Source organism: Blastomyces dermatitidis (genome assembly GCF_000003525.1).
Source record: "Blastomyces dermatitidis ER-3 genomic scaffold supercont1.9, whole genome shotgun sequence".
Taxonomy (NCBI): Eukaryota; Fungi; Ascomycota; class Eurotiomycetes; order Onygenales; family Ajellomycetaceae; genus Blastomyces; species Blastomyces dermatitidis.
This window is the reverse complement of record NW_025544782.1, coordinates 1,539,481-1,554,446: the sequence shown is the minus strand read 5'-3', so window position 1 is coordinate 1,554,446 and position 14,966 is coordinate 1,539,481. Positions and strand designations below refer to the sequence as shown.

The following is a 14,966-nucleotide window of genomic DNA, read 5'->3' as shown; positions in this document are numbered from 1 at the left end:
AATCATGACTGCTGCAGATCTACTCATGTTCTGTTAGCAGATGATAATAACTACATATCAGAACTCTGATAGTAATAACAGTGAAATCTCAGTAAGTAATATGAAGTAGAAGATCTGTGAATATTAAAAGAAGATACAGACTTTGATAGATATGAAAACTATCACTATATTTAATGAAATTAACTATCAAGTATAAAAGATTGATATCTTGATAAATATGAAGATGATTAATAAAATTAATATCTTAATAAAGAATCAGCAAGTGTCATCTGAAGAATTAACAGCTCTAGAGAATAAGTATTGATTAGTGTATATAAAGACTCTATATCAATGTATAATATAATTACTCTTAGAACTTATCTGAACTACTATTAACACTCTAGAGTCAGATAATACAGTGGCTTTATAAGAGAAGATAGAGACAGAGTACACTATCTTATTAGTGAAGAAATGTATAAATATTATCAAGAAGCTGATCATATTGTATATTAAGAATAATAACTATCTCATTTATCAGAGAAGATTTTGCTATCTTATTATATATTATAAGAAGCTTATAAATAATTATAATAACTTCTATCATGACATGTTTCTTAATAGCTTATAAGACTATTAAAAGATGTTTATTAAGACTAAGCTAAATGACTTCTTTATCACAGATCAAGACTCTATCTCAAACATTAATATTAATGATTTGATGAAGTAGTTGATAAATTATATAAGTAAGATAAAAGACACAGAGCACTCAAAGTCTTAATAAGTGAATATTACTATCACTACATTGAATATAACTATATTCAACTCATTCACTTTCAAGTGTAAGATCTGTGAATTATCTAGATATGTAAAGAATATATACTGATGATTACACTCTGAGTTAGTAACAGAGTGTTGAAAAGAGTTGAATAAGAATAAGATTATCACAGCAGTGAGTAGTGAGAACACTGACAGCTGCAGATGAAGAGATAAGAAGAAGAATAAGAATAAGAACTCAGATCTTAAGAAGAATGAGAGCTCAGATCTTCTAAACTCTCAACTCAATATAAATACTGCTATTGTATTCTCTGTGTTAAATAAGATCATATTCAAGCCTTAATATCTTGATATATATGTGAGCTTTAATATAACAGATGAGAAGAATTCACTTAGCAGATGAAAGATGTATAAGAGTGATTTAAAAGTTACTACAGCAGATAGTGATAAAGAACAGATTAAGAAGATTGAAGAGATTATTCTAGAATTGAAAGATGATAATATTATTATCTGCAAGGTTCATTGAATTCTCAATCTCATAGTTAATCTACTATTGTTTACAAAGCTAGAAGATCAAGATTTCTGATTTGAACTATTCTTCTCATTATCATTCTACTTCATCATAAGATTCTTCAATGATGTGATTCTTAATACTATTTACATTCTCAAGATTAATATCTATAGAATCATCAAGTAAGAGTAAGAAGTTAACTTAAATTATGAGAGCATGATGATTCATTATATTATGAAATTATATAAATATAGTAGCTCTTTGACTTTTATAATAATTAATAATTGTCTGAATCAGAAGCTTATCAATTAATTTGACAATCAATCTAATGATTACTCAGTGATTAAGATACTTATAAAATAATATACTGATCTAAATCATATTCATATAAAAGCTATTATAGCACTAGTGAAGAATTCTCTATCTGATATATGAATTAGAGATCTTAAGATGAGCTTCTTTTATAATAGCTGTGTTAAGATGAGTATGATATAGAAGTTCTCACAGATTCTTATATTATAAGCTCTATATATGATGAAATGAGTTTATATCAATCTTATAGATGATGACTGTACACTAGATGAGATAACAGATCACTCTATTGAATTATATTAAGAAATGAAGTATTACATGCTTCTGACAGATGATGTCACCTGCTACAGATAAATCTATTTTTTGTATACAAAGAATTAAGTCATTGAGTTCTATAAGTATTGAGTTCAGTTCATGTGTAATCTTGACTTCATGCTCTCTGTGTATATTAGAACTGATATTGACAGTGTCTTTTAATCTGTGAGAATGACAGTGATAATGATGAATTATAACACTGTTTAAGAGTCTATAATCTCTTACTTATCACATCAAGATAGTGTCTCTGAGAGAAGTATTTATATAATTATGAAAAGAGCTAGAGTAGTTCTAATTAAGAAAAATATATCAAAGAAGTTCTGAGCAGACATTTTGAAGACAGTAGTAGTAATTATGAATAATACATCTACATCTACTATCTTATACAATGAGAAGTACTGATCTCAGAAGAATGAAGAAGTTATCTGCAGTTCTTATATAATTTTCTTCTCTGTATTAATAAATACTTTATCTCAAGCTACTCATTTCTGTGAACTAGGCACAGAGATGTATACTTATCTTCATAACTCTCAGAAGTCAGTAGATAAGTTATCTGTTAGAGTGAAGTTCTATAAGCTTATTAAATTCTGTGATAGATCTATCTATTGTCTCTGAAGTCTTATAACTGATAAGCTACTTATTACTAGTAATATTATTTTCTCTGTAAGAGAGACAGTAGTTCTGTTATTATTATTATTATTATTCTTTCATTATACTCATATGCAAGTGAAGCTTATGATGAGTCCTTGCATGATGTTAAATACAGGCCAAGTGTTAATTATACAGGAGGAAATACAGGTGTTGAGACCACACCAAGATAACAAGAACATAGGAAATACAAAGAAGTGACAATTAGATACATGCGATAATAACTTTCCAGCTCAGGAACATAGAGCGATTTATTGAAGCGATTTGTACATCTCTGTATTTATTAGAAACCTGAGGTGCTTGAGTTCCGGATTTAATGTATCCCCTGCGGGTTTCGAACCCACACACCTTGGTTTCCCACGCCAAGGCGCTACCGGGTGGCCGCATTAACCATTCAGCCACCGGGGAACAGTAGTTCTGTGAGAAGAGATTAATTCTACTGCTAATATCTCTATTTCTACAACTGCAGAGAGTTTATTCAATCTGATTACTTATTTAATGAATGATATCAAAGCTTCTGAGATTATGAATCTGAATACTGTGTGAATTAAATCTGTAAAAGTGTTTACAACTTACATTTTCATTCTCATTACAGATTCACTACTGAAAAGCTATAAGAATGCTATAGTCAGATCAGAGAAGATAGATGAATATTGAAAGAAATTAATGAAACATAAGATTAAGAACTTAATAAGATAAAATACTTGAATACTTATTCTCTGCTCTGATATCTCATTAGATAAACTGATAATATCTGATTACTGAGTATTTATGAAAAAAGACTGCTCTGAAGATCTCAATATAAATGAAGATAACATACTGTATAAATCTTGTTAAGTAGTATACAGTAATTAACTTAAGAAGAGTTGTTGAGAGAAGATGTATACATCTGTTATCACTGACACTATAAATAGAATAATGTTTATAATCATGATAATATAAGATTGAACACTCTGTTAAGTTGATATTGTGATAATATATCTACACAGATGACTTAATAAGACAGTGTATATAAGATAGTTTACTGAATTTAAAGCAGATGTTTTATAAATACTTATCTATACAGTTGAGAAATTCCTCTACAGATTGAATTCTGCTGTGAAGATTTGATATGACTATCTTTATTATTATTATTATTATTATTCTTTCATTATACTCATATACAAGCGGAGCTTATGATGAGTTCTTGCGTGATGTTAAATACAGGCCAAGTGTTGATTATACAGAAGGAAATACAGGTGTTGAGATCATGCCAAGATAACAAGAACATAGGAAATACAAAGAAGTGACAATTAAATACATGTGATAATAACTTCTCAGCCCAGGAACATAGAGCAATTTTATTGAAGTGATTTGTACACCTCTGTATTTATTAGAAACCTGAGGTGCTTGAGTTCCGGATTTAATGTATCCTCTGCGGGTTTCGAACTCACACACCCTGGTTTTCCACATCAAGGCGCTACTGAGTGGCCGCATTAACCATTCGGTCACCGGGGCGATATGACTATCTTACAGCTCTATTATGAGAGAATGATCTTATTTCTAGCTCTTATAACTCAGCTCTCTGATGCTATAAGATACAGAAACACCTCTATATAATAATATATGTGAATAATCTACATATTATCACAGAGAATCTGATAGATATAGATTAACTAGTAAAAATGCTGACTAGCAAGTTAGAGATCAAGAACTTGAAAGAACCTGTAAAATATCTAGATATAAAGATTAGTTATGAAGAAGAAGATATAAGATTGATACTTTGATACTATATCAATTGATTGATAGAAGACTTTTATCTAGAAGATGCTGTCACTGTCTGTATATCTATAAATAAGAGCTTGTGAATTAATGATGTCTCTGTCTCTGAAAGAGAAGAAGGTTTTATAAAGTAATACTATTAGTAAGATATTAAATGTTTGTAATATCTTATAGTTAAATTATATTCAGATATTACATACACAGTATCTTTACTGATACAGAAGAATACAGCTCTTATCTCTAAGACTTAAAAGACTCTGCTGCATGTTATATAATATTTAAAGAGAATAAAGAATTTGAGTGTATTCTATACAAAAGATGAAGAATCTACTGATGAGTTTCTGTATATCTTCTATCTTCTCAATAGATATACAGATTCTGATTGAGTAGACTCATTGAATGATGAGTGAAAGTCTATATCTGACTTTGTCTTTAAGCTGATAGATACTTCTATCTCATAGTATTCTATAAAACAGTTCTGCATTTTCTTAAGCTTCAATAAGACAGAGTATGTGGCCCTTAGTAAGACTGTATGAGAGATGACTTGATTGTGAAATATAATAATAAATTTAAGATTTATACTGAAGAATTCATTATCTATTAAGATGAATAATAAGAGTTCTATTAACCTTGCTACAGTGGCAGTGATTACAGCTTATAGTAAGTATATAGATACTCACTTTCATTACTTATATACACAGTTGAATGAGAGAATTATCTCACTTGAATATGTTCTTACAGAGAATATAACAGTGAACAGATTAATCAAACCTCTGAACACAGTGATATTTGAGTATTTCATTAATTTACTAGGTCTTACAGATGAAAGTAGTGGAAACAACTAAATCACTGTATATAGCATGTTTTAGAGAGGTTCAAGAATAGAATAGCTAGGCTAGGTTTCTCTATTAGATGTCTCTCTTCATGTTTCACATGCTGTGTGTGAGAAGAAGTGTTGAACAGAAGCTGCCTAGCAGTCGCCCTAGCGAACGTGGTACGTGACATAGCGTATATAGATTAGCTAGTTCCTACACGAATACAACAGATTAACTGTGGCGTGCTTCCGCCCTCTATTTAAGTCAATTCTCTATTCAGCTCTAGCTTCTGCTTCATTTCTTGCTGTTTTCTGAAGCTTCTGTCACTATCTTCTCTCTCTGCTCTTCTCTTCATATGCAATTGCTTCTTCTATGAGAGCTTTCACTTCTTCTCTACAGAGTCTTCATTCTTTTCTTCATATGCAATTGCTTCTTCTATAAGAGTGTCTACTTCTTCTCTATAGAGTCTCTGTTCTTTTCTTCATAGATAATCACTTCTTCTACAAGAGTTAATCTCTATAAAACAATTACTGTATATATAAGAGTGTACACTCATCTCTCATCTTTAGAAGAATAAGACAAGTTTTTACCCTTATATCTGATTCTACATAGCAGTGTATACTATAATTTGATAGCATGTCTTGTTAAGAATCAAGTTCTTCTAGCCTCTTTAACTTTCACTCTGCTTTTGATATACATAGCACTGATGATTGAATCAGACTGCAGACACTGAGAATTGACTAGTTAGTAATTAGTCTGATTAATTACTTTATCTTCTTTTAATACTGCAGCTAGTGATTAATCTTGTCTGCAGTTATTTAAATCTATCTCATTCAATACTACAGCTGATGATAGATCTGATTAATAATTATTTAAGCATTTTCTGCTTCAGAATGCTATAGCACTAGTAATCAGTCTAGAATGTAATCATAGTTATAATAAACTCATCTTTACATTCTTATACAACTTCATCAGCTCTGTTATGATAATGAAGTAGAATAAATAAATTATTTAAAGTAGCTTTTATCAGTTACTTTCTTCTGCTGAACTGAATGAGTCTGTCAGTGAAATCAAATAACTCATCTGAGAATTCATCAATGAATCTAACTCAGGACAAACTTACTCACAAGTAATGACTGAAAAGCATGCTATTATAATTGTGAAAGTCTGACAGAATATAGATGAATGATATAAGAGTGTTAAAAGTCAAGTGATACTGTACAATTATATCAAAGCAGAAGACATTCTTATAAGTGTATCAGTCAGGCATTACAATGATATAAAAACAGCTCTTAACTTCACTTCAATAGTAGAATGAAAGAATGCTATTGATCTCTGATTATAAGTCTTTCACACAGACATCACAAAGAATACTAAGAAGAGAGATTTGATAGTCTTAAGCTTTTATGAATTTAACTGTCAGAACTGTGCTTCTTCTGATGAAGCAGCAATACTAGATATAATTGAGAAGTTAGAATAGCTAGAAGCCTGACTGACCTGATAAGAGAGTGAGCTTAATGAATGTGAACATCAGCTTAGTCAGTGAAAGAAGCAGTTGAATAAGTGTATCATTCTTGTTGATGAATATATCAGTAAACTTCAAGAGAATCTCAAATAATTAACAGATGAAAGAAGCAGATTGATAGAAGTGTGAAATAGCTTTCATACTGAGAAAGCTGTATTCACTGCTCAAAGACAGAAGCTGAACTGTTGTCAGCAGACAGATTATTCAGCTCAGATTGATAGAATAGATGTTAAAGCTGATAATTCTCTCAATGAGTCTGTATGACAATTAGATGCCTTCTTTGAGAAAGGCTTCAAATCATCTTTTAGAACCTGATAAACACTGACAATTTTACAGAGACTGTGCAGTGCTGAAGACAGAATGCACTGTTATAATCTAATAAGAGACAGGATTAATTTTCTCAGAGAAGCTGACACTGCACATTTTACTTATAACTCAGAGAGAAACTGAATGTGCAGGAATCAGACATCTGCTCATGATAATCTTGATCTTCTGCTTGATAGTGAACCCTGTTTATCTGTATGAAGTGATGATAGATCAGTGAGATTACAGGCTGGTGATATCATGCTATTCAACTCAGTGAAAATGAATGTAATGACATTTATCAGTCACTTGAAATTCATCATCACATAGAAGAGAGATGATATGATTCTCTGCATATTCTCTCTATATCTGAAGAGTTAGGTGTTGAAATGACATAATAATCTGTCTATTAAAATGAGAAAGAATATGAACATCTCTCTCTCTATCACTGTCAATGAGTTAAAACATGAGTTTCAGCTATCAGAAGAAGAAGCTTGAATGAAAGCTCAGACTTTGTGTTTTTTCTTTAAGAAATCAGATGAACTGCTTCTGATGTTATACATCTTACAGAAGATTAACTTACTACAAGTCATCACAATCTCTGACTCTGTTATGATAAAGAGGCTCTTGTGAAAGAGTTTAGAGTTCAATCTTTTCTTAATCACACTGCTTATTCTCACTGAACAATTGAATAACTTTCAATGATAAATTAGAGATAATGAGTCAGCTATCTGATGTATCTGAACTGATCAGAAGACTCAATTCACTGACTATATATATAGTTTCAGATGTTTTGAACAGAATAATAACTGCTGTCTGTATCACATCTCTCTGTCTAAGCAGATAGAAGCTACAAAGCTGTCTGTGTCTACTGCAGAGATAGCAGTGATTCTTATAAGTGCTCTCACAATAAGTAAGTTACTGATTCAGTGTATAATAGAAGAAGAAAGACTGTCAGTATCTGCAGCAGAGTGCTACATCTGCAGAGACTCTCATTACATCAATCACTATCTTAAAAAAGAGAAGAACAGTGATTATTCAGTGAATCAAGTCAAACTGAAGAGTACTGAAAAAGATAATGATGAGCTGCTGAATCTAGATCTCAGTCTAGATTCTGATAGTAAGTTGAAAAAATAATCAGTAAGATAGATACTGAGAGACTCATCTTGTCTACAGACATTTTCTCAGATAATTATCAGAATATCTTTAATGCTGATATATATACAGTTGCAGCATGTGATATCTCTATAAGTAATTAAGAATATATTAGTAAACTACAGTATTTATCTTACATCTTTCTCATTATTTCTGTCATTACATTACAAGGTGATCTCTCTGTTTACATGAATACAGATGCAGGTATATCACTTATTGACACAATAATAGTAAATCTATTCTTTTCTCATTGTTGACTGATCTCTATACTGCATGATCAATGTGTGAATATTCAAGAAGTTGACTTAAAAGCTGATGAATTAAATCTATTCATAACAACAGATCTTATCTTGAGAGTGAATAACAATTCTCTTTTTATTGTTAAAGATGAATTCCACTTAGTGTGATATCTCAGATGCAATATAATCATAGCTAATAATGTATTATCATCAGTGAAAGTAACTATCAATGTTCACAGCAAGCTTGTTACATTTCACAGAAGATATTTCATAAATGTCAAGATTATCAGAGACACTATCTGTGTGAGTAGACATCTGTTAAACTCACAGCTATCTCAGCAGTGAAAGAAGATTATCATTTGTGTTATCAATGCTGACATTATTCATCATTCTGACTGAGAAGATTCTCTGTTTTCTATCTTGTACATTGAATTACATTTGACAGATGCAGAAGATCAGAATAATTCACTTCAAATTTCCACAGTAGACACTCTCACTGAGCAGGTTTAAGCAGATATATCAGATCACTGAGTAGCAGAAGATCAAGCAGTCATTCAAGTGATCATTAATTAACATCACAAACTATTTAGCTTCAGCCTAGACTTATTTTCAGATAATGTTAAGATATCACTGCAGTTCATTGATGAGAGCAACTTTTCTGACCTGAAACAGAGATTCTATTCTTTATCTTGAAGAGATTATGAAGCTGCTGATCAGATTCTGAACCTGCTTCTGTAAAATAGAAGAATTGAATGTGTTTCTCTCAGAGACAGGAACTTCATTACTTCATCTGTCTTTGTAATCTAACTTAGAGAGAAGCTGAGAGTGATAATTGATTTATAAAAATGCATGCTTACTTCTCAATGCATACTTTCTACTGATATAATAAGATGTATTGCAATCACTCAGCAGTTCTATGATATTCTCATTCATAAATATCTATCAAGGCTTCTTTCAATAAGTAATTGAACAGAGTGATTGTTTCAAAACTATGTTTATGATCTCATACTGAGATCTTGAACATTTTACAGTTATCACAATGAGATTAATAATCTCATCTGAGTTCTTTCAACAGTGTATGAAGAAGATTCTAGTGAAATTTCTATAATGATTTATGTTAGTCTATGTAAATGACATCATCATCTTCTCTCACTTGCTGAATGAATATCTTCATCATATGCAGCAAGTCTTCACAGCTCTTAAGATGTCTGAAATAATAATATTATTAACTAAATGTTATTTCATGTACCTCTCAGTGCATTTGCTGAGTCATCATGTCAGCTAACTAGACATATCTACTTAAGAAGAGAAAGTAGCTGCTATTACTAATCTAGTCTTCTCTATAATACTCAGAGAACTAGAAGGAATTGTCAACCTCTTCAATTATTATTATGATTTTATCAGTTTTTATGCAGATCAGATGAAAGTATTAAAGACTCTCAAGATTAAGTTGCTGTATAACAGTTCAAAAACAGGTCAGAAAAGAGTGTTATACACAGCTAAGATTAAGTTGATGAGATTTGAGAACTCACTGCAGTTTCATACTCTGCTTACAGAAGCTAGACATTCATTTAACATGATAAAGCAAGTCTTGATGAACACTCTCACCTGAGCATATTCTGACTTTAAATATCTCTTCATATTGTATGTAAATGTCAGTAAGCAAAGAGGTATCAGAGTAGCTCTACATTAAGTCAGAATGAATAACATTGAAAGATCTCTTCTATTTCTCTCTTACTGATTAAGTATGGCTGAAAAGCACTACTGAGCAACTGAATTGAAGTGTCTTAAACTTATATAAGCTCTGTGGAAATTACTGCAGTATTTAGATGATGAGTTTACAGTTATCACAGATTATATCACTCTTATATCTGCTTTTCAGTTACTGATAATAGATTATCATAGCAACTGACTGATGAATTAAGTCTTAGTTCTAAGCTTGTATCTTCTGCAGATGACAATCTGCTATCACAAGAGCACTGCACATACTAATACTGACACTCTATTCAGATTGCACTGTCTAGATAATGATTCAGAAGAGATTCCCTCTGAAGAGTAGAAAAAAATCTGTCAGATTATCATCAATCAGACAGACAGACTGATAACAGATACATCTTTAGTGAAGATATGTATGATTTCAACTACAGTGATAGAGCTCACTGATGAATTTAAAAAGTAATTATACTGAGATATTCTCTGTGATCTGGCATTGAGAAAGATCTTTTGCAAGGTCAGTCAGAAAGAGTGATATCAGTTGTTTACAGTATGAGATGAGCTATTATTCTTCAAAGAATTGCATCTCTGTATTCTCAAATTACTGATATGAGACATTATTTATATATACTATGACACAGCAGATCACTCTGATCTTCATTGAATGAAAAACCTTATTCATCAGTTCTTCTTTCTTTCTCATATTTGAAAGAGAATTCTAGATTATTTATCACAATGCCTCAATTATTAACTAGTCAAATCACTGAATCACTCATCAGAGGGCAAATTACACCTCATCTCACTTTTAAAACAGCTGTTTGAAGTTCTTTTGATTGATTTTATTACAGGATTATCTGTGAGTGACAATCACAACACTATATTAACAGTCACAGATAAATTTTTGAAAGCAGTAATTCTAATTGTAGAATAGAAATAATGAAATACTTTATAATAAGTAGAAGACTTCTATAAGAAGATGATCTGCTGCTGACAGCTCTCACTGATAATTATTTCAGATAGAGATCTCAAATTTACATTGCAATTTTGAAAGTCAGTTCTTTAACTTATGAGAATTAAGACATGAATGACAACTGTCTACAACTCTCACTTAAACAGTCAAAGTGAGTGAATCAATCTCATAATTGAAGTTATATTGCAAACACTTCTTATAGATGAATATAAAGCAAATTGAACTGTCTTACTTGAATAAGTGAAAAGAGTGTTGAACTCAGTAGTTACACAGTCAGTAATGATCTCTTCCTTTGAATTGCTCACAGATGTAAAGTCTAGATAACTGTCATTGAATAATGAGAAAGCTTCACTAGATGTAGCTGAGTTCATCACTGTGTGAGATGTGATACAGTAAGATGTTCTTGACTTATATACTCTGATAAAAGCTAGAATGATTAAGTTCTTTGATCAATCTCATTCTCAATCAACTATTCAGATTGATGATTGAGTCTTCTTGAACCTCACTTAAAAAGCTCAAAAGAGCTATATGTTAAAAGAGATGTTCAAGCTATCACTCTTACAGATAGACTCATTTCATATTCTTCAGAAGATATCAGATGCTGCATTTTAATTGAAACTGTCAGCTGATTGATGAATACACTCAGTAATCTTCATCATTCATCTGAAAAAGACCATGTTAACAGAAGCAGATATAAAGCACTCATTATCAGAATCAGTACTTGTTAATGATCAGTTGCAATTTGAAGTTGAAAACATTATAAGAAAGCACACAGAGAACAGTAAGACTTATCTTCAGATTAAGTGAAAGAGATATAAAGATCTGATCTGAAAGTCTCTTGAAGTCATCACATAAGATATCTTACATCTGGTCAAGATCTTCATGATTAAGAAGTCTCACAGTCAGCTGAGTAAACAATAGAAAGAAAAGTAAAATAGAAACAGAGTGAAAGAAAGAAAGAAAATGTATTACAATCTAATTTTAGCTATTGAATGAGAAGATAAAGAAAACAAGAAAATCATCATCTTTCACTCTTTTCATCATTTCATTTTATCTCTTCTTATCAATTATCTTCAAGCTCTTTCTGCAGCTTGATCTTCTGCTCAGTGTAACATGATGGAACTGAAGCAGTGACTAGTCAGTGATGACATGTAGAGATAGTTGTTTAAGAAGCTGTATAAGTGAGCTTAACTATCTTGCTTGAATAGTGAGCTTGTATGCTACAGAGTTATTGTGAGAATATCATAGATATAATACTTAGTATACTAAGAAGATTGTATAAGACATGCAGTAACTCTTGTGTATATTTCAGTAGAAGTAAAATGAATTGCTGACTTCTTTTATAAAGAGTCAGTATCTAGCTATTCTATATAGATAATAGATGAATATCTTCTCTTATTTCATAAGTGAGAATAGTCATAGTAATACCTCAGCAGTGTCTCACTATCAAGAAAAAGTAATCTACTGATCTTATATAGAAGTAAGATTCTTATATTCATTAATTAAATCTTTCTATGATATATTTGAATAATGTTATAGAGTGATTGAAAACTGATTCAGTCAGTCTGTAAAATGAATGAAATCATCTGTATGAAAGTGATAAGCTGTGTGAAATCATAGTAAGGTCTTAACATAGTCAGAAGTATGATAATACTCTTCTCTTTAAAAGCATAGTCTCTATGCTCTCAAGATTATCAGATTAGAAATTATCTTTGTTATATAATAATAATTATCAACTGATTAACAGCATGTATACTGTATATGATATAAAGAAATAGATGAGTTTTTCTGCTGACTGTGTAGATCTTTTCTTTCTCATCTTCATTTAAATCAAATGTGTGATAAGTGAGTTTCTTATATATTAATTTGAAATATGAAAAAACATAGTTAATAAGTGACTTACAGATCTCTCATCATATTTCATTCTATATATGAAATTCTCTGCAAAAGTGATGTGTTTTAGAGATCAAGCTAACAGTAGTAGCAGGATTTTTTCAAAAAGATTCTCTCTTCTCTGTAACATATTTTTCTTTCCTCTCTCTCATCTGCAATAATGAGTGCATGAGAGTATTATTCTTGAAGAATAATAAAGAGCTTATTCTGACATTTTCTAGTGAATAAATGTCTTTGTGATGCGGCTGCGGCCTCCGTGACCACAAAGAAAGCCAGGTTGAAGGCAGAGATGATGTCAATGAGCTGCAGGAGCATTACTCTCATTGCCACACCTTCTTCTCCTTCTGCATCTCTTGCAGCCGCGGTGGTAGTAGCCGCGCCATGCAGTGAGGTGTTGTCCCTTCTGCCGGCCGGTGCATCTGCGTCCGGTCCGTCCCCTGCCACCCTCACCGCTGTTGCAACGCCGCCCCCCCTCTCCATCAATACAGTGGCATATGACCCTGTGTGGTCATTCAGAGAGAAACCTGAGAAGAGCTTGATTTCAGAGACAGTGACTCTGAGAAGCTCAATTCATAGTTTCTCTTCTGCATGTCTGAGCCCTGCTCAGAATACTACTGAGTTGAGTCTGCAGAGTTCTGCAGTTTCTTTATCTTCTCTCTGTAAGAAGGCTTCAGTGCAGTCTTTAATCAGTACTACTACTTATCTACACTGTATCAAGCAGTTGAAGAAGAGAGAGATTTTATATATTTATTTCTTCTCTCACTTCTGTTATTTTCATTGTATCTGTAACAATGACTTCTATCTCTCTATAAGTATTATCTTATAGAAAGATATTATATCAGTTCTGATAAGAAGTCTAGATACTTAAGTAGTACAGAGTGAGAGTCTCAGAGCTTTAAGTATTGATAAATTTTATCAAGACTGAGAAGATTTCTCTTACTCATCTATAAAAGAAGATAAAAGTATGAATCTCTGAGATGAAAAAATATCTCAGAATAACTAATCTTAAGAAGAGATTAATCAGTACTGCTGTTAGAAGTACTGCAGAGATTAATTACTGATTAAAGAGAATTTCACTTCAGTTGAAGCAGATAACTGAGATACTTTATAAGTTAATAAGTTAATACTTTCAGTATTTTTTATACTCTTCTGTAGCATGCTCTTCTGCAGTACTACAGTGCTAACTTCTCAGCAGATAAAGATATTAATATCAGAGACTTTAACAGTGAAGAATGAGTTTAATAAGAGTGTGATTATTAATAAGTAGACTCTGATTTCTCTTTTTACTTTTTCAGTGAGCTGTAGTCTCATTAGAATAGCAGCAGTCTGTGAATCAATAATATTAATCTTTTTATTGATTTCAAATATTTCTTTCTTTTCTTATTAACTGCTTCAGAAATTTTACACTTATATAGTCTCATTAAACTTCTAAAAATTCTTTGAGAGAAAATAGAAGAAGAGTGCTACAGAGTCTATAAGATATCAGTTTATTATTATAAGATTATCTCTAAAAAACTCTTTAAGAAAAATAAGAAGTCTTAAGTAGTATTTCTTACTCAATGTCTCTGATATGTAATAGAGCAGTCTTTACTAGCTGTCTTATAGATTACAATCTCTTTCTCAGTATTTTTCAAATACTTAAGTGATTTTTATGAATTCTCTGACAATGAATAATCTTTTCATTTAATAAGATATTAAAGCTTACTGTAATGTATTTACTTATTCAATATTTTCTTCATAAGATATTCAGTATCACTCTTAATTTTAATATTATTCAGTCAAGACAGCTCTGCTCTGAGATATTACTTATAGAGCTTTAAATAGAAAATGTGAAAAATAGAATAAATTGATTTCAATTCTGTGAGTAATTTTAACTTATATATCTGCTTATTCATCACTCTTATTACTGAGAAAGATTCTAGTCATTACTCACTGAGCTTCTTATATAGTCTTATTATCTTGATATTCTTTACTGAAAGTAGTACTTGATCTTCTATCAAGAACTTCATTAAAAGATATTTTTAATTATAGTATTTTATCTACTACTTCTAGA

The 14,966-nt window shown here is 31.1% G+C and overlaps 1 pseudogene across 1 annotated transcript; it reads right to left on the bottom strand.

Moving 5' to 3' along the window:
• Positions 1-2,859: 2,859 nt before the first annotated feature.
• On the bottom strand, positions 2,860-2,947 carry BDCG_17602 (annotated as a pseudogene). Its single transcript has one exon. The product of its transcript is annotated as a tRNA-OTHER (tRNA).
• Between the last annotated feature and the right edge of the window lie 12,019 nt (positions 2,948-14,966).